This window comes from Myotis daubentonii, chromosome 13 (genome assembly GCF_963259705.1).
Source record: "Myotis daubentonii chromosome 13, mMyoDau2.1, whole genome shotgun sequence".
In the NCBI taxonomy this organism is placed as follows: Eukaryota; Metazoa; Chordata; class Mammalia; order Chiroptera; family Vespertilionidae; genus Myotis; species Myotis daubentonii.
In genome coordinates, this window is record NC_081852.1 from 55,884,492 (window position 1) to 55,904,087 (window position 19,596).

Here is a 19,596-nt window from a genome sequence, read left to right on the forward strand (position 1 = left end):
CAGTGAGAATTTTTATTTGTGGTAATGAAAGTATTAGTATATTCTTTTATTGCAAATGCAGAAATAGAGTATGGTGAAGGAGAAATCATCATGTGCAAGTAAATGTGGTATTAGGATCCTGAAGTAATGCATGAGATGGTTTTTGAAAATAATAATCCCCAAAGAGGAAAACTCCACAGATTGTTATTAGTGACTAATCAAAGCATTTAGAGGCAGAGTAATTTGCTGGTATGTTTATTACTTTTGTATTTATATTTTATATATAGTAAGCTGATTAAGTAGGAAGATTAAGACACAATGTAGATTGGAAATAATTTTATCCCCTTTTATAAAAATTCCCTCATGTGACTAATTTCAGGTTGCTATTTTGACATTTTGCTTTTCTATAAGAAAAGTGAGGACTATAAAAATAGACTCCTTCAAAAATTTAGGGATAAATATAATTGATTCATGGGCGCTATACAAAGGCCAGTATTTAGAGGACAGTTGCCTGTGGATTTTTTTAGCTGCTTGATTTTTAACTTCTGTAGCTCACAGATTACTTGAACATTAGGAAGCTTGGAACATTAGGAAGGTTGTGTGTCTGTCTCCCATTACTGGGGGAGACATGAGAAGAGAGGCAGAATGGTTAAATGGAAGTTATAGTAAGTGCTTTCATTTCATTTTGACCCCATTTTCAAATAACTTTAGTAAAAATCTTTTAACAAAACCTGGACGCCCTGACTGGTTTGGCTCAGTGGATAGAGCGTCGGCCTGTGGACTGAAGGGTCCCAGGTTCGATTCCGGTCAAGGGCATGTACCTTGGTTGCGGGCACATCTCCAGTAGGGGGTGTGCAGGAGGCAGCTGATCAATGTTCCTCTCTCATCGATGTTTCTAACTCTCTATCCCTCTCCCTTCCTCTCTGTAAAAAATCAATAAAATATATTAAAAAAAAACAAAAACCTGGACTATTTGAATACAACTTCTTTTTTCTCCCTCAACTGTTTAAAACATTCTCAAATACTGCTAAAGCTCAAGTAAGCAGAAAAATGATGAATGTAAATAAGGCACACATAGGCCAGGGAGGACGAGGACCAATCAGAGAACTGGAAAGCACAGCTTTAAGGAACACATGTGGTCAACATACGTATACACGTCAGTGCTGCTTAATAGTGTTCAAGGATGCGTTTATGTGTATATGTGCTCGTAATTATTCTCTTATTTTTTCTAAATCTTATTTCCTTTGTTTTCATTGTGATGGTTTTTAACCCTAAATTTTATTTTGTAGAGTTTTAAATATTCTACCTCTCCTTTATTTTAGTTCATATTTCCCTGTTAGTCCTTACTATATTCCTTTGTTTTCATTTTCTTTTCCTTTTGTCTCACACCCATTTTTTGTAGAAAAAACTGTTAGTTTTTTATCCTTCCCCCCCCCCCCCCCGTCACTCTGCGAGTCTGTCTTTTAATTGGTAATCTATTTACACTGACAATAATTACTGTTTCACCAAGGCTTATTTTGGCGACTTCATTTTGTGTGTGTGTGTGTGTGTGTGTGTGTGTGTGTGTGTGTGTGTGTGTGTGGTGGTTGTTAGTAGCCTTGCTTTTTTGTTCTTTTTCCAATTTCTTTTGGATAAATTGATTTTCTCCTACTAAACTGAGCATTTCATATTCTGTTTCTGTGTTTCTCTTTGCTATTCTTTCTCAAGATTCATAATGATGCTTATTTTTCCCTATCAATGTCTAAAGCTCATTAATAAACATTCCTGCCTAGTCTATCTCAAGCAAAATTTATACTTTAGCATGCTCTCAGCTCCCACTATTCCTCCCACCCCTTGTTAAGTGCATGGAATAATTGATACATATATTATAAGTGTGTCTATTTTTATTATGACATGTTTAAATAACAATGAACTCTCTTTGTTCTCCTTAACTTTCTATATCTAGTTTTTTGCACATGAATTTATTTCATATTTCACTAGAGTAAATCCTTCATGAGATTTTTTTCAAAGAGAAATTTTATGTGGCATATTCTTTGAAACCTTAAATGCCTACCAATATATTTATTTTGTCCTCACATGTAAATAACAGTTTAGTTATATATAAATTTCAGTATAAAATATCTCTTCTTCGAAACTTTAAGTATATTACGCCATTGTCTCAAGTCTGATGTCAGTTTGATTCTTTGTACTTGTTTGTTTGTTTGTTTTTTGGCACCTTTCAGAATTTTCTCTTGTTTTTCAATGTTCTTACATTTCTCTCTGATACGTATAAATTCTCCTATTTGGCACTCTGCGCAGTTTTTTAAGTCTGCACACCTTTGCTTTGTATAATTCTGGCTAACTTTTGGTTACTATTTCTTTATTCTCTCTCCTTCTGGAATCCCCACTAGATACCCTAGACACTTACAGGTGCATTGTGTGAGTCCAAGGCAGACACAGTGAGCCCCTCGCAGGCTGAGCATGGCTGCCCTCACTCTCGGGGCAGGGGCAGCGTGAGCCCTGCTCCTGCTGCTGGGCACAGCCAGGGACGCCCCGGCGCTGCCTTCCTGGACAGCAGTTCCAGCGGCTGGTCTGAGCAGCGTGTTTACTTTCCTGGGGTTTCTTAGTTTTCAGAGTGTTACAGCTGTCTTGTAATATAGCTGGTGTTTTAATTATTTTATTAACATATACCATTCATATTTTGATTATATAAGTAATAACTCATCACTATAGAAAAAAAATACAGAAATAAATAAAATTAAAATTTTCCATAATCCTACCACCCATAAGTAGTCACTGCCAGAAATTGTTTCCTTCCAGTAACATTTTCCTTTTGCATGTACATAGTTTTAGAAAATCGAGAGTATATTCTCCATGAGATTTTACCTTCTGGTTGTTTTTTTTTCCCCACCACTCTCCTCTTCAGGCTCACTCAGGGCCTGGAGCATCCCCTTCTTGCCTACAATCTAAGAAATGCTTTGAATTGCACTTTATTAAGCATCTACTTACGTTGCATTGAGAGAGCTGTACTCAGCCATTTTGTTTATATAAAAATTGTTCTGGCTTTTGGCTTTCATGCTCACACTGAGAAATCTAACAGTTAATGGTCATTTCCTCGTAGTTTGTCCAGCTTTTCTTCCCAATAACTCTTAAATTCTCTTTGTCTTTGGTGTTCTGCAGTTTTATTATGGTTTTCCTGAGCATCAATTTATTTTTTTTAAATCCCACTGGACTATTTTGAGCTTCTTATGACTAATATAAAGAATATAAAGATGAAAATGAACAAAACCAGCAAGAGGATAAACCCAGTTTCACCTCTCAGTGTCTGATATAATAAAGAGAAACATTTACAGAAGGCTTGCGACCCTGATCGCCTGTATTCCTATTGGCTGTCATTCAGCAGAGCAATGCACTACTTAAGGACACAGTCATGTCACAGTTAAGCAATGGTAGCGTGAACTATTTTTATACAGCAGTCTTACAAGTAAGAAGTGGCTACGTAAAGTAGCCTATAATATCACTTATTGGAAAGTAATAAGTACAGTTTAGCATTTCTTGGGGACAGTGTTCCAACTCTGAGTAAAAGACTGAATTTCCAACCCCACCCCCATCCTTCATCTACCCTCAGATAAAACAGGTATATTGGACCCATCAAAAAAAAAACTGTGCTCAGCAGAACATACAGACTGTGAAACATAGTAGGGTATTGAGTACTGTCAAGTACTTACCACACATTCCTAGTATATATGTTAAAATATTAATGCTTACTATATTAACATCAAACTAATATGAATATCTTAATACTAGTTAATCAGTGTTAACAGCAACAAAAGTAGTTATATTTTTGGCTCCTTTTCCTAATCTTTAGATTATCTTGGAGCATCCTTGTGTGGTGGCAGCATATAATAGTTATTTTATGATTTTTGTTTAAATATTTTATTAGGCTATAGTTCCCTGTGACAGTTGTTATTACACTAAGTTGATGTTTCTATTTGCTTACATTTCATTAAAAATGGGTTAGTAATTTAACTTGTATTTTCTACTTTCTATTACATGCATTAGTAGATAATATGATCAGGTTCATATCCTCAATGAAATAGCTGACTCTAAGAATTCTATAAAATACCATTAAATCAAATAGAAATCCTATAAAGTGAAATTCCAGATATTGGAAGTATTGTGCGAGATATTTTAAACGTAGAATCTAAGAAACCAATAATGGTATACTCTAGGTAAACATTTTCATATGTTCTCATATTTTGCTTAGAAAATAAAATAGCAACTAGGTTAAAATTTAGGATATTTAATATGAAAATTTACCTCAAGTCTTAATATACACTTTTCTTTTAATCAAGAGTCATAGTTCTACACTTTTATACCAGAGATGCTTGTTCATATTTAAGCCTTTTAATTTATTGGTATTTATTGTATAAGCCTCTTTTAATTTTTGGTTCATGATGAAAGGCTCTGGTTGAACCATTAAGACATGTAAAAATATGATAAACTAAATATAACATAGGTAAAGTTTAGGTAAAATTTTTCATGGAGAAGAAGCTGTTATTTAAGACCATTGCCATTCCCAATACATCTTTTGTTTTATTTTTTAAAAAAATATATATTTTATTGATTTCAGAGAGGAAGGGAGAGAGATAGAAACATCAATGATGAGAGAATCACCAATCAGCTGCCTCCTGCACACCCCTCCCCCCCTCCACTGGGGATCAAGCCCACAACCCAGGCATGTGCCCTTGACCGGAATCGAACCTGGGACCCTTCAGTTCGCAGGCCAACGCTCTATCTATTGAGCCAAACCAGCCAGGGCCCCAATACATCTTAAACAAAAGCAAAAATGACCCAGTATCATCTTTACATATTTCATCATGGAAAGTCCATCTTAGAAAGAAATTATATACGAGGTACTGTTGATACTTTTGTATTTTGTTTTGTCATTCTAATACGTGTGTGGTGGACGTCATTGTTGGATTTGGTTTTGAGGAGGCCTGCATTTCTATGTAGGTGGAACTTGTCTACCCATTTATAGGTATGCTTATTTTCAAATGTTGGTTTGTTCATAGACATTAACTGAGGAATATTGTAAAATAAGAGACAGAGAGCAGGGGGTATCTAATATGTGCCTATAAAACAAGAATCTGGAAATGCAGCTTTGGAAAAATACCTTCATAAAACAGTTGTGTTTTTCCAGCTGCTTCGGAGGCCCTTTTTAAGTGAAATGACTTCATTAAATAAGAAATAAAATATTAAAATCTAAGATGAATTTGTAGCGTTTCTAATAGGCCATTTTAAGCATACAGGAGAAATGAATCATGTCTCTCAGCCTGAACAATTGGTGACTCAGAGCTAATCTTGCTGCATCTCTGCCCTCCTTTCCTCAGCTGCCCCCCTAGTGATTATTATGAAGCAAGTCCCAGGTGTCAAAAGATTAAATTTTAATTGAATCTCACAGTCCTTGGTTTATCACTTTAGTATTGGGAAAATAACTTTTGAAATGTTTAAATTTTAAAAATTAATTTCTTGTGTTTATCGCTAAGGTTTTTTTATTCTTTTGGTTTATCCTATTTATGTGTAAATTGTAAAGTATTTGCTAGGTATATCCTTCCAGGCATTTATTCAATAAGCAATAGGAAATCATCACACCTGAGTGGGAATAAAAACTCATTAAGTGATATTGTTTTACTTTATTAGCATATTATGTATATCATTGCTTTAGTAGCATTGCTGCGACATTAACTTATAAGAACTGTAGGTTTTGCTTAATGGAAGGTGCTACTTAAATTAACAATATAGGTCATTTGATCTATTTTTTATTTACTCTATTATATTTTTAAATTACACATTGACTATAATCCTAGGAGTACTTTCTTAATTCTTATTAGAATACTAATTTTTCTCACTGGGAAGCTCAACTGAAAGGCATAACCAGCTTTAATTAACAATAAAAAGAGAGAAAGAAAAAGAAACTCCACATCATTAGGAATTCTGATTTTTGCCACTCTAATGGGAAGACCATGAGCAAAATGGGGTTAGTCAGACATAAGAAATGATAAGCAAACATGGTAGGGGCCACCTGTGACAAGCTACAAAAATTGGGGAAGTAACCTTGACATATTTCAGTCCAAGTATGAGTAGCTATAGTTAATTATATTCTAGACAGTATCCATTACCAAAGATGTAGGGCCAAATTAACTCTAATGTTGCACTCATCACAAGACATTCCACAGCTAGCAATAACATTAAGATAATGCTGTTAAAATAAGAATTCCAATTATAAGGCAGATGAGACTGTGAAAAACATGACAGCCGTAATGAGCAGTAGGAGTTGGTATTCGCTTTGATAGGAACATAGTTATTATGGATAGAGAGGAAACAAAACACAGCCCGCAGCCTTTTCCTCTTGTCATATCACCCTCTATGGATAGCAGCTTTGGGTTCAAATTCATTTCTATTTATTCTCCCAGGTTGGTGCCAGGGTGATGATCTTACAGCTGTAGCTAGAACACCCTCAGTCTCTGTACTGCTTCATTCTTTCCAATAGCTGTAAGCATTTTCTTATTTGTTTTTTTTAATTAAATTTATTGGGGTGACAATGGTTAATAAGATTATATAGATTCCAAGTGTGTATTTCTATGACACATGAGCTGTATATTGCATTGTGTGCTCACCACCCAAAGTCAAATCATCTTCCGTCACCACATACTTGGTCCCTTTACCCTTTACTACCCCCCTACTCCCCTCCCCTCTGGTAACCACCATACTGTTGTCTGTGTCTTGAGTTTCAGTTTTATGTCCCACATATGAGTGAAATCATATGGTTCTTAGGTTTTCTGCCTGACTTATTTCACTTAGTGTAATATTCTCAAGGTCCATCTATGTTGTCTCTGATAGCAGTATTTCTTATTTATTTTTATCACATATTTGTTTAAAAAATGGTATGGGGGGAATCAAGGTGTGAGTCCCTTCTTGCAGGTGAGAAAACTAGATCAGTAACTCAGTGGTACCAATTCTGAATAGATTCAAATGACTTGAAAGATCACCAACTGCTTATTAAGGGGATGATTTTAACCAAAGCACGTGTAATGAATATCACTCAAGTACAGCGTCATGCCCTGTGTTGTATTAGACATACCCTTGTTTTTTACTTTACAGCGGTAGGAAGAGACAGAACTGGAGACTGTCACTGGTGGTGGGAATAGTAATATCAACGGAGAACAGGCTGCCGTTGACAGCTCTCTGTTCTTTGTAACCCCGCTGCACGAAGCCACTCCTACAGTGACTGTCCCCGCTAGCTTTGTAAGTCAAGCCTGTGAATCGTGTACAATGTAGTGTTCATTGATCGCCTGGTGTGGTTTAACCCAGAAACCTACCGTTGGGCAAGTCCGCCCTGTTGAAGCTCAGTCTAACCTGCTCTGAAGCTTCAAGGCTGTTTTATACAATTAAGGAGAACTTAGAGGTCCTGCCGCTCATCCGACCTATAATTCATTTGATCAGAGTTTTAGCATTAAGCGGCATCACTTTTGCCTCTCTGTTGTGCGTTGTTAGGGATTATAGTTTCTTCTTGTTCACTTTTTGTTTTTTTCCATTTCATGAGCCCGATAGAAATTTTTCTTTGCATAAAGAATAAACCTATCTGAAAATCTGGGCTATTTTTAAAGGTCAGGACTCTCTTCTGCTCCTGGAAAAATCCTAAATACTATTTTGGTTTTCATTTACTCTATATGTCACCATTTATTCACCACTTATAGAATTAATGTAAATATTTCCCTCCATCTCTTTGTAAATACATTTCTCATAAAGCATTTTCATCTACATTGCTTGCTCTAGAGCATGACCAATTTTCATAATCCTCCCTACAATACGCAGTATAATACCCATAATGCGGGTGCTGTCTACTCTCATATTTGCTTAATCTGTCATCAGAGGGAGCATGGCCAATGCCTTTAAGTGAACCAATCGATTATACAGCATTGTGTTTAGCTTCCACAGGCATACATTTTGTTTTCTCCCTTAGGAACCTTAATTCTGGAAATGAGCATGCCATCTAGATTCAGAATGTTCATTTATTAAGTACAAATGTATATTAGTTTACATAAAACATACTTAAGTGATAGATCTATAGTGTAACAATAAAATTGTAAGGCAATTTATTAGCATCAGTGAAGTTTAAATATAATCAGAATGAAGCTGATTTAAACTATAAATATTATAGTGAATCTTTCAAGATGAACAACAGAGCTCAAATTTGAAATTGATGTTCTTAAATTAATCAGTCAGTTAATATATTGTCAAACAAATTAAAACACATTGCCTTATTAGGGGAGCAACTTTGCTAATACTTTTAAAATGTGAAAACAGTGGACTTCAACCATATTGTTACAATAATTTAATATTTGTTTTTTTGTCATATCTATTTTATTTTCTTTCCTCCTTTCTCACTAGAAACAGTGAATGAAGAATTCCAACTTCTTGTTCATATTTTTGAGCTCTTAATTGTACATATAAACATCATTGCCAACTCCTGGGCTTCTTTTGTGTATAGTCTTTTGGTAGTATCTGAACATACAGATACACACACACACACACACACACACAGGTGTGTGTGTGTGTGTGTGTGTGTGTATTGCAATTAGGTGTCACAATTTTTTGGTAAAAATATAAGTAAAGTATAAAAATAACAAAAGACATGTCGGCACTAAAAATGTTGAATACCTCACAATGTGTTTTTTTAATTATCTAATACCACTTTCTGACATGAAATTAATATTATCACTTTCAGAATATTGTTTAAAAGTTGGTCTTTTGAAAATGTTATTTCAGCTCTCATTCATTCCTTTTGGTGGTGAATAATTGGTTCATGTCATTATTAATCAGGGTTAGACTTTGTACATCTCTTGGATGAATGTTATTTTAGAATTGAAAGAAAAATAAGGAGGAATGAAATCAAGGCCAGGTGTGTAGTCATTTTACCTCTAATATTAAGAACATTAAATTTGAAGTCAGAAGACATAATTCCAGTTCCACTTCTATTTACTTATGCGATCTTGAGAAATAACGCATTTCTGAGCCTCAGTTTCCGTATGTATAAAGTAGAGGTAAGAAATACCTCCCACGTCTAGCACCCAGAGTTCTTTTTGATCAGACAAGGTTTGCTACCTTTAAATGGCAAACTCAACATTGCTATCTGAACATAAAGTATTCTAGCAGTGATTTACTGTCCAACTTTTTTATTTACACATTTTAAATAATGATTTATTGATTACCTTCAATGTGAAAGGAACACTGCTAGACACTAGAGCATAAAAGTGAGTAATATAATACCCAACCACTTCAAAAACAATAAAACATATATGAGCAAACTGTATTATTTATTCAATCTACAGATTATGCTTTATGGAAGAACTCCTAGACTCCTCCCCAAAACTCTGTACTAGATAAACCCCAATGCCACTGGTACTTGGCCTACAGATTGGGATACCTTTTCAACAAACTATATGGTGGTCATCCTTTTCATCTGATTTGCTTTATCAATGACATTCCACAGAAACAGAAAATGTCTCATCCTATCTAATAATAGACAAAGATTGAAATTGACCATACCTTCGCTCCGCCTCCCATTGGCTAATCAGCGAGATATGCAAATTAACCACCAACAAATATGGCGGTTAATTTGCATGCATAGGCATGAAGCGGGGGAGCGAAGATTGAAGGCGGCTCCGGCCTGAGCAGCGAGGGCTTTGAAGGCGGCTCCGGCCCGAGCGGCACCGGTTTTACTCCGGCACCCGGGACCCAGGCCTATTGCACGGATCTTTTCGTGCAACAGGCCTCTAGTACTTTAATAAAATGAGATGCCCAGGTCTGTATGAGTTTGGTCAAAGGCGAAGGATAATCTTGGGGACTCCCTCCTTTCACTTAACCTTACACTGTACTAGGTGAGTCAATTTACCTATGGTTCCATTTCTTCATCTGGATTGTCCCAGGGTGGGGAACATCTGGCCCATGGGCCTTTAAAGCCCTCGAAACCATTTGGTCCGGCCCTGCCACGGCATTAGGGGCGAGTTAATTAAATGTTGGACCAAATACAGCGGGCTCATTTTTAAGTGGATAATTCTGTATGGCCCTTGAATGTTATAAATATCCACATGGCCCTTGGCAGAAAAAAGGTTCCCACCCCTGCAAAGCAGGGAAAATGACACCTGCTCTCATGATGGTGTGAACATGAAGTACAGTCCATAGATGGTAGTTGTCGATCATTGACATTATTAATGGTAAAAAAATTTCAGGTTAATGTACTTTTAAGCCCTTTTATATTTTAATTCTTATAGGCATAGCATAAGTACAAGTATGTTAAATTAGGTCATTTTCTTACTTAATGAAGTAGAACAGTTGTAACAGAATCAATTATTTTTATGTTCTTGTGTTATTGTGATAATATCAATAGCAAATTATTTGTATTACAGTTTAAAATGCTCCATGCAGCTTTCACAGGAGCCAATCGAGATAGGCATTGACACTGTCCCCATCCCAGAGATGCATGCCATTTTGAACATTAACCCTCCTTATGCTGTACTGCTGATGCAGATGCAGTGTTCTGGGTAGTTAGACAATACGTCCTGTCATGAGGAAATGGGCATTTTAAAATGCACTTCCGTTTCGATTTCCCTCTATCTTTGAACCAGGTTTTCTCAGCTTGACACAGTTGACATAGTGGGCTGATGATTTGTTGTTGTTGTTTTGGGGGAGGGGGCCTTTCTGTGAATTTGAGAATGTGGAGCAGCATCCCTGGCCTGGACCCACTAGACCAGAGGCACCCCTGCTGCAGCTGTGACGATCAGAAATGTCTCCGAACGTTGTCAGATGTCTGCTTGGGGGCGACCAGGGGCCACTTGTGAGAGCAAAGGAGAACCAGTGAGTGGGAGCCACTGCTTTAAACTTTAGCACAGCCACGTTTTAGTTAGGTTCTTATGAATATGTTCTGTTTGATACTAAAAGATAAACATGATGATTGTTAAGGTATTTTATGATATAGTCACTGAATATTTCAACATATGAAATTGTTCTGATGAAAATTTACAGAAATAAAAATGTGAATTTTAGTCACAATAAAGGGAAATGTTTATATATAATTCTTTCTGTAGACTTCATTACATGTAATTTTCTCAATTAAGATTCCACAAAAACACTGCTCATTACCATACTGTCCTTACAAAAGAAAAGGCTACATTTTTACTAAATATATTTGTGTGTTTTTCCAATTTTTAAAAAATATATTTTTATTGATTTCAGAGAGGAAGGGAGAGGGAGAGAGAGTTAGAAACATCAGTGATGAGAGAGATTTATTGATTGGCTGCCTCTTGCTAGCCTCCTACTGGGGATTGAGCCTGTAGCTCCAGCATGTGTCCTTGACTAGATTCGAACCAGGGACCCTTTGGTCCAGAGGCCAACGCTCTATCCACTGAGCTAAACCAGCTAGGGCAGTTTTGTTTTGTTTTTAATTTTACAAATACTAATTAAATTTTAGGAGTGAAGAAGTTAATTTTGATTTTTTGGCTCTAGTGCATGCAATACTATCCCATAGATATTTTTCTATAATTACATGACATTTTCCTTCTTATTAAAAAAACCCCAATATATGAATAAAATATATTTATTATTTTATAATTTCATTGATACTGACCTTTAAGTTAAAATAATTCATAACTGTATTTAAACACTCCTAAATAATACATCTAGAAGATTTTTAATATTGAATAAAATAGTTTATAGTTTAATTATATTGTTTATTAGGGCATATCAATCCCCATTATTATCCTGGATTGAAAGAAAGATAAACATAAATATTGGCTTATCACTGTAATTAAGCCATTGAATTTTAAACACTTTTTGGGGGAGAAACAAAACATGTATTTTAATATATATAAGATCACAATTTCTTGTTAGCTCTGATATAGGAAATATACTTATGTATATGTATAGTGTGTATGTGTACTAGTATATCTATATGTATCTGTATATAATGGATAACAGGTAACAAAGAGAGATGGTAGTGGCTGCAGTTTTTGTCCTGTCTAAAAGGTTATCAAGTAGGAAGTGTTGCCAGCAGAGCATGAAAATGGCTAGTAATTCAAGAATCAATCAGACACGGTATACAGTTGGTTGTATTTTTAACTACAGAAGGCTGGTCAATAGCTGCACTCAATTTGCTGTTGCTTCCCCATGGAAAGCTCAGTCTGTTAGCTTGAGGATAGGCTCGGTCAATGGATGCTTTTTTACTAAGAGAAATGATCCATGGGAAGTCCCCCGAGGAGCGAAGTCTGAGAAAATAGAGTCGGCCTTTCATGCTGCACCGCACAACTCGGGAGTAAGCCGCTGACCTATTTCAGGTGGAGTTTCAAAGACGATGCCTTTGGAGCCTTTTTAAAAAAATCAATTCACATAATCAAAAGAAAGCTGAAAATGATAGCAAAAAGCTGTTTCCATTAGAAAAACTTTCTTCTATTAGAACATTATCCAAATTGCTTAAAATTGCCCTCAAATAATATTAGAACACATATTAAAGACATCAGTAATTACACTCTAAGTTTGCCAGCATGTAGGTACCCTTCCTCATTTAGTAAAACAATTGGAGAGGTGGGGAGGACACACTCGGGCAACAGAAGCTAAAACACACATTCATTAACAGCGTGTGACCCGAATTCAAAAACAGGGCACAGTCCCTGGTGATCTGTAAATATGCTGATGAGACAAAAACCATATATCCTTTCCCCTGTTAAATATTTGGGCAAATAAGATTGAAGAGCAATGTCCTTATTCATAGCACTAGGATTTTTCACTATTATTATATTCTCTCCAATTTCCAACAAAGAATTGAGGTGACTTACAATGAAAGGGACAACAAAATAAAAACAAAGTTTTGTTGTTGGTGAATTTATTTAATTACGTACTTAAAGAGTGTCAACATACTGGAATAAACTTTGGAGAGAACAGGCTTGTTATCAATTCGAGCTTTCTCTCCTACATTCTCTTATATCCTCTTCTATTTCTCTTGGGCAGGTCAATTGGGTTCTTTGAACTTTGCTTCCTTAAACAAAAGCAGACACAGTAATGACGACCTAAGGACGGTCGCCAGGGTTAAATGAGCTGAAATAGGTAAAATACCTGACACCGACATAATACCTGGAACAAAGCAGGGCCTCTGTGAGGAGCGTTTCATCTCCCTCTGCTTTTCTTTCCCCGGGAAGATGGAGGTTTCGGGGAGCTTGCCCCCAAGGGCACTTTTCTCCCTCTTCCATCAAAAAGTTTTCTTTGAAGGATCCAAGACCACCATCATCAGAGAGTATTGAAGTTACGTATGGAAGGAATTGGCCTTTGGCAGCGTTCATTCATTTATTCATTAAACTCTATTTGAGCACCTGCTCTCTGATGCCTGATCTGAACTGTGGAGGAGATGAGAAACATTGGGAATGCCCCAGCCAGCAGGACGTTTGCCCCTTGGAAAAAGGAGTAACACCCCCCTCAACTTCCTTCTTTCTTCCTGTTTTGCAAACTTTTTAAAAATTTATCTTTACTGTTGAAAATTTTGCAAACTCTCAGTAGACATGTCATTAAGCCTGGGAGCTGTATTCCTCCTGGCTGGCTACAGGACATTCATTCAAAAGCCTGCCTCATCTTTCAGCTGACTTGCTAAGATTTGTATGATCTCATCCATGATGGTTGAAAACATGAAGAGAAGATGGATTAACTGAATGGAAAAGATGAAGCATTTGTTGATGGCATAGTCACATGTGAGAAGAAACATCATAGGTGTATAAAATTCATCTCAAAAAATCAGGACTTATAAATTCTTTTTAAAAAGTATTTTTATTGATTTTTTTTAGAGAGAGAGGGAGAAAGAGATGTGAAAGTAGAACATCAATCAGCTGCCTCCTGCATGCCCCCCTACCAGGAACAAGGGGACAGCGCCCAACCAGCTGAGCCACACTAGCCAGGGCTATAAATTCTTCTTTTGAGGATAAACTTAGGAGACTGACACTTACCTTCATTGTCCCATGAGTTGGGGAGAAAGGGTACTGTAATAGTCCATCTATAGCTAAGTCTCTCAAAAATACTATATAAAAGTATAATAAAAAAAGTCTCCATATTTTAGAAACTATCAATAATTTATATTGACAGATCCTAACTACAGAGAAAAATGTGAAAAGCTAATCATGAAAGCAATCATTCTCCAACACCTTATGAATGTCTTCAGTAGCTTAGAAAATGAAAGCTTATGGTTTTTAAATTGTGTTTAAATATTTTTACCTACTTTTGTGTAATTAATGAAATATTCCTTCTTAACCTAAGTAAAAATCAGCTCTGTAGAAACACTAATAGTTAAAATATAAAGATATTGTATTAACACTAGAGGCCCGATGCATGAAATTCATGCAAGGGGCTTGGCCCTCGCAGCCACAGCGGCTTGCCTCGGCCCTCTCAGCCCCAGCTTTGTCTGGTAGGTCGTCTGGAAGGTTGTTTGGCTGTCTGGTCTAATTAGCATATTATGCTTTTATTATTATAGATATGCTCCTCACTTTTTTATGGCATTTATATAATATTAGATAAAATTTCAGGAACATTGTGCAAGCTTAAATAATTTATATCGGTTATCACAAAAATTATACAATAAATATAATGTACTCATTCTCATCAATGAGGGATTTTTTGGATATACATCTTAGTCCTATAACTGTATGCAGTTTGTATGAAAGGTTAAAATTCATCTGTGAATTACTGAAACTATTTATCTTTCCAGAATATTACTTGAATAGCCTGGCATTATGCTAAGGCTGCATATGAAAGAATAAACTCACTCGCCCCCGAGGTACATGTAGTCTGTGGAAGGAGAGACACAGACACTTGACTGTGTGACATAATAATAAAGAGAGGTCCTTGCTCTCTAGGGATAGAGAGAAAGGAGGAACTAACGATGAACGGAGAGTGAAGTCATTGTTTCAATGAGAGAGCAACACTTGAGCAGGAATTTGAGGGAAAGGGTAAGAGTTCCTCTGGAGAAGAGAGGGCAGTCCAGGAAGAGGCAAGAAGGGATGGTTGCCCTGGCTGCAGCCCTGAGTCCAAGAACAGTGGCACGGACGGGGCGTCTTCGTCGGGGGCCCCAGGTCTGAGTCCTGGGGCCAGTGAGGAACTGGGGAAATTTTAAAGCACAATCCCTTTGTATTCTGGTCTGTGTTTTTTAACCTTTATTGTTGAAAGTATTACACCCTGTTTCCCCCAGTTTGTCTTCTGGATAAATCCCTCTGGTGGTTTATGTATTATGGGGAATACATCGGAAGAAAAAGACAGCAGGTAGAGAAAGGTGTTAGGAGGCTGTCAGTTTGGGCAGAAAAGAAATAGGAGTAAACAAAGACTACTTGTTCCTTCACTTATTCTTGAGTTCAGCAACTATTTGATTTCCAGCTATGTGTCAGGCACTATTCTAGCTTTTAGAGATTGAGCATTGGAAAATCAGGCAAAAAATTCCTGTGATCCTGAACTTTGAATTTTAGGCACGGAAGATTGCAGGGACTCTTTCCCACGCCACCTCCATTGTTTATCCAGAATAAGGGTGATTTCTAGGTAAACCTCTGTTTCATGTTTACCTTTAATAAATTAAGAAAATGTGAGCACGGTGTGTTTACATGTAGAGATAGATTATATATATCCATCCATATGTATAGAGGCGCATATACATAAGTATGTTTATTTTTTTAAACCTTCGATAGCATGAAGATACCTTCAGAAAAAAGATTGAATTGTTTTAGTAGTTTTTAAATGCCTGTTTTCATGTTCAAAATTCAAAAGATCCAAAAGAGGATATAGTGAAAATGAAAATTAATCGTTTTCCACCTTGACCCGCTCACCACCTATTTGTCTTCCTAGAGGTAACCACCGTTTTCAGGATTTTTGCATTCCTTTACAAACCGCTATATACAAGTCTATTATCAGTGGTCGCTTCTTTCTAGAAGCAGCATTCTCCACCTTGTTAGATAATTATGCATTTGAACTTATGGACCTACCTTATTAGTGGCTGCCTAGTGTTCCATGGTCTATCATTCATTTATCTAAACCCCACTGATGCACAGGTAGACTTTTTCAAATCATTAGCTGTTTCAAACAGCATTGCAGTGAGTATTCTTGTTCATCTCTCCTTATTAACCTTCCCTCCCAAAAGTATCATCTGATATATTATGTATTTTCCTTGCATTTCATTGGCAGTCCCCACTCCCACTCTGACTAGCTTGGTAACTCAGAAAGGCACAGATTTTCCTTTGGTTTGTTCCTTGCTGGAATCCTAGCTCCTAGAATAAATATTCAACGAATATTTGTCAAATGAAAGAATTTTGTACGTGTACAATTATCTAGAAAAAATAGTAAAAGTAGCATCACTAGTTCAATAGGAATATGTGTTTGTACTTTTGGTAAATATTTATCTTTACAGAGCAGGGTATCTCAGCCGTGGCACTATTGACACTTGGGGCCTGATTGTTCTTTTTTGTCACAGGTTGTGCATTGTATGCTGTTTAGCAGCATCCCTGGCCTCTAACTACTAGATTCTACTAACATCCCCCAGTGTGACAACAGAAAGTGTCTCTAGGCATCACAAATGTTCCCTGTTCAGAAGTGCTGCTGTAGATGTTATACTGTCTTAGTCTCCCTCCAACAGTTATGACAGTGACTGTTTCCTGCAGCCTTGCCATTACTTTTGTAAACACGTTGCTTTTTGAAATCTGATGGTGAAAACTGGTATCTTAGTTTTAATTTGCAATATGAAATCACATTTTAGTAAAATTTTGGTATAATGAATCCTTGGCATGGCACACTGTAGCGATGAAGGAACGTTTGGTTTTTCCTTGTAGAGGGAAATGAATAGAGTGAATATATGAAATCTAGAAAAAAAAATGCTGTTGGCCCGTTTTTGTGTTTGTTAAAATATTTAAATGTTACAAATCTTTTCTAATCTTCAGATGGTTATGCTTTTATATCCCAAATCTTCTCTAGAATTATATAAATTGGCCTTAATTAATGAACAAAATTTGGAGTCAAAAGAGTTGGATTTGAGTGCCCGTTTTCCTAATTACTAGTTGTGTTACCTTCGGGAAGTTACATAAACTGTGAGCTGCAGTGTACTCATATGAAAATTGTGGATAATAACTGTTGCACTCTCTACATCACTGAGTTATTACAAGAATTAATTTTTTAGATTGTTAAGCCTTTCACAATTGCAAGGGCTTAGGATAATTATTATGAAGGTTTTATGACCCACTGCTTTATCTTATGACTCATAGTGTCTCTAGAGTTTATTTCTTTTTAGTGCTTCAATAATCCCATAAAACTGTTCTCACTCATTTATTTATTGAACATAGGCATTTTGCATCTGTAGTCTTTAGTCATTACAGCAAGTCCCAGATATAGTCATCATTCATTCATTCATTCATTCAATGCACACCAAATAAGCACCATCATCTTCCTCCAAACTAGCATTCCTTTCCAACAGTTCCATTTTGTCAATGCCATTGTGAATCTAGTCCCAATGTAGGAAGTTTGTAGTCATCTACCCTCTTGTGTTCCCTGTCCTATTGATCCTGCTTGACCAGACTATGAAAGAATACCTTCTTTCAGTTTCCATCTCCCTTTGATTATAGTTTATGAGTATCCCCTGATTATAGTTTATGAGTATCCCCACATCAAATCCAAATTGTTTCTTACTAGCACTCATTATTTTCACCAGTTCAGTCTCTTAACTACTTTTCCTATCTTTGGTTCAGGCTCATTCTTGCATCTCTGTTTTTGTCCATGTTATTCTCTTCCCTAGAATTTTCTTCCTCTTTTCTTTCTTTCTTTTTTTTTATTGATTTCAGAGAGGAAGAGAGAGAGAGAAACATCAATGATGAGAGAGAACCATTGATCAGCTGCCTCCTGCACATCCCCTACTGGGGATTGAGCCTGCAACCCAGGCATGTGCTCTGACCAGGAATCCAATCATGAGCTCCTGATTCATAGGTGATGCTCAACCCCTGAGCCACATTGGCCAGGCTTCATCTCTTTCACCTATCAACTGGCATCATCTGTCAAGGCCTATATTATTCCCATTACTGCGTGTTCCCCTTTTCTCTATTTTTTTCCCCTCTCTCTCATCTCCTAATCACTCAACTCTAATTCTTCTTGGCCAGTTTCACATAGTATATTATCTTGAATTTTACTTTATGAGGGTTTTGTTTCTTATCTTGATTCATAATCCCAAGGCCACCCTTGGAGACTCTTAAGTCTTGAAGGAGCTTAGTCATAAATTGAGTGGTTGAACCTTCTCATGGATATATTAACTATTTCATTTTTCTCTTTCACACTAAAGATTTATAAAAACCTTGGTGGTAAGAATGTTAGTTTGACTGATATCTTGAATATCAAAACGTTTCTTATTTATTTTCTGCAAAACCTATGATTTGTATCCTACCTCTTCCATTTCCTGGCTCTATGATTTTGTATATTCTCTTTTAGCCTCAGATATGTCCAAATGTAAAATGAGAATAATAACGCCTGGGTTTCTAAATGTATGAGAAGTAGAGCTAATACACATAAATCATCCATTGTAGCTAATACTTATCATCATAGTTGATAAGTAGTGGCCACTTTTATTAGTATTAATAGAACACATCCTCTTTTCTCTTCTGGAGGTGCAGGGACATCTTTTTCTTTCTTGCTTAAAGGTTTTCTTTTGGGACTTGGTAGATTTGCTTATCTACAGTACTTTGGGAATTAAGAAGACCCGACATCAAGGTCCTATCAAATCACAGTGCAATTTTTCTGTCTTTTGAATCTAATTACTTTCTTTTTATTTCTAAGAACAAATGAGTGTCCCATGTTTTGACCATCCCTCTATTGACTTTTCCCTTGGTTATAAGAGAAGAGGCACCATAGCAGCCTTTTCTTATCATGAACATGGTAATTTTCTGCAGCCTGACATTGTCAAGTGGTTAAAGGAATTTTTTTAAAAAAATTTATTGTGGTAAAATACACATAACATAAAATTTAACATCTTGACCAATTTGTTAAAGTACACATCTCAGTGACATTAAGTACATTCTCATTGTTGTGCAGCATCACCACCATTCATCTCCAGAACTCTTTTCTTCTCACAAAACAGAAACTCGGTATCCATTAAACAGTCACAATGGAAGATTTTTATTTGGAAATTTAGCAAACTTTGATTATACAGTTTATAATTGTTTTATTTGATTTTAATATTAAGAGAATAATATATTATTAAGTTTAGACTGAAAATATTTATAGTATTTTTATGAGAATTAGTAAGAAAACAAAGTACTTTGTTTTTAACAGAAAAAAGTTGTTATATCAATTACAGGTATTAATTTCTATTTTTTTAATGAATAATTTTCATGTTTTCTTACTAAGGAAAAATTAAAATTGTGTATTTTTTGAAATAGAAATTGTAGACATGAAAAAATAAATATTAGATACTGACTCGTCTCCAGTTAGCTGAAAACAATAACAAAGGAATTAACCAAAGTGGTACATTGTCAACCATAAAACGGGGGGAAATTCCAGAGCAATTAAGTGAAGGAAACACTTTTT

General features: G+C 36.1%; 1 protein-coding gene across 3 annotated transcripts in view; it reads left to right on the forward strand.

The window, feature by feature from the left end:
* Nucleotides 1-19,596, forward strand: part of ATRNL1 (attractin like 1) — a 464,000-nt gene that overhangs the window by 284,352 nt on the left and 160,052 nt on the right. The gene's annotated exons all lie outside the window — the stretch shown is intronic.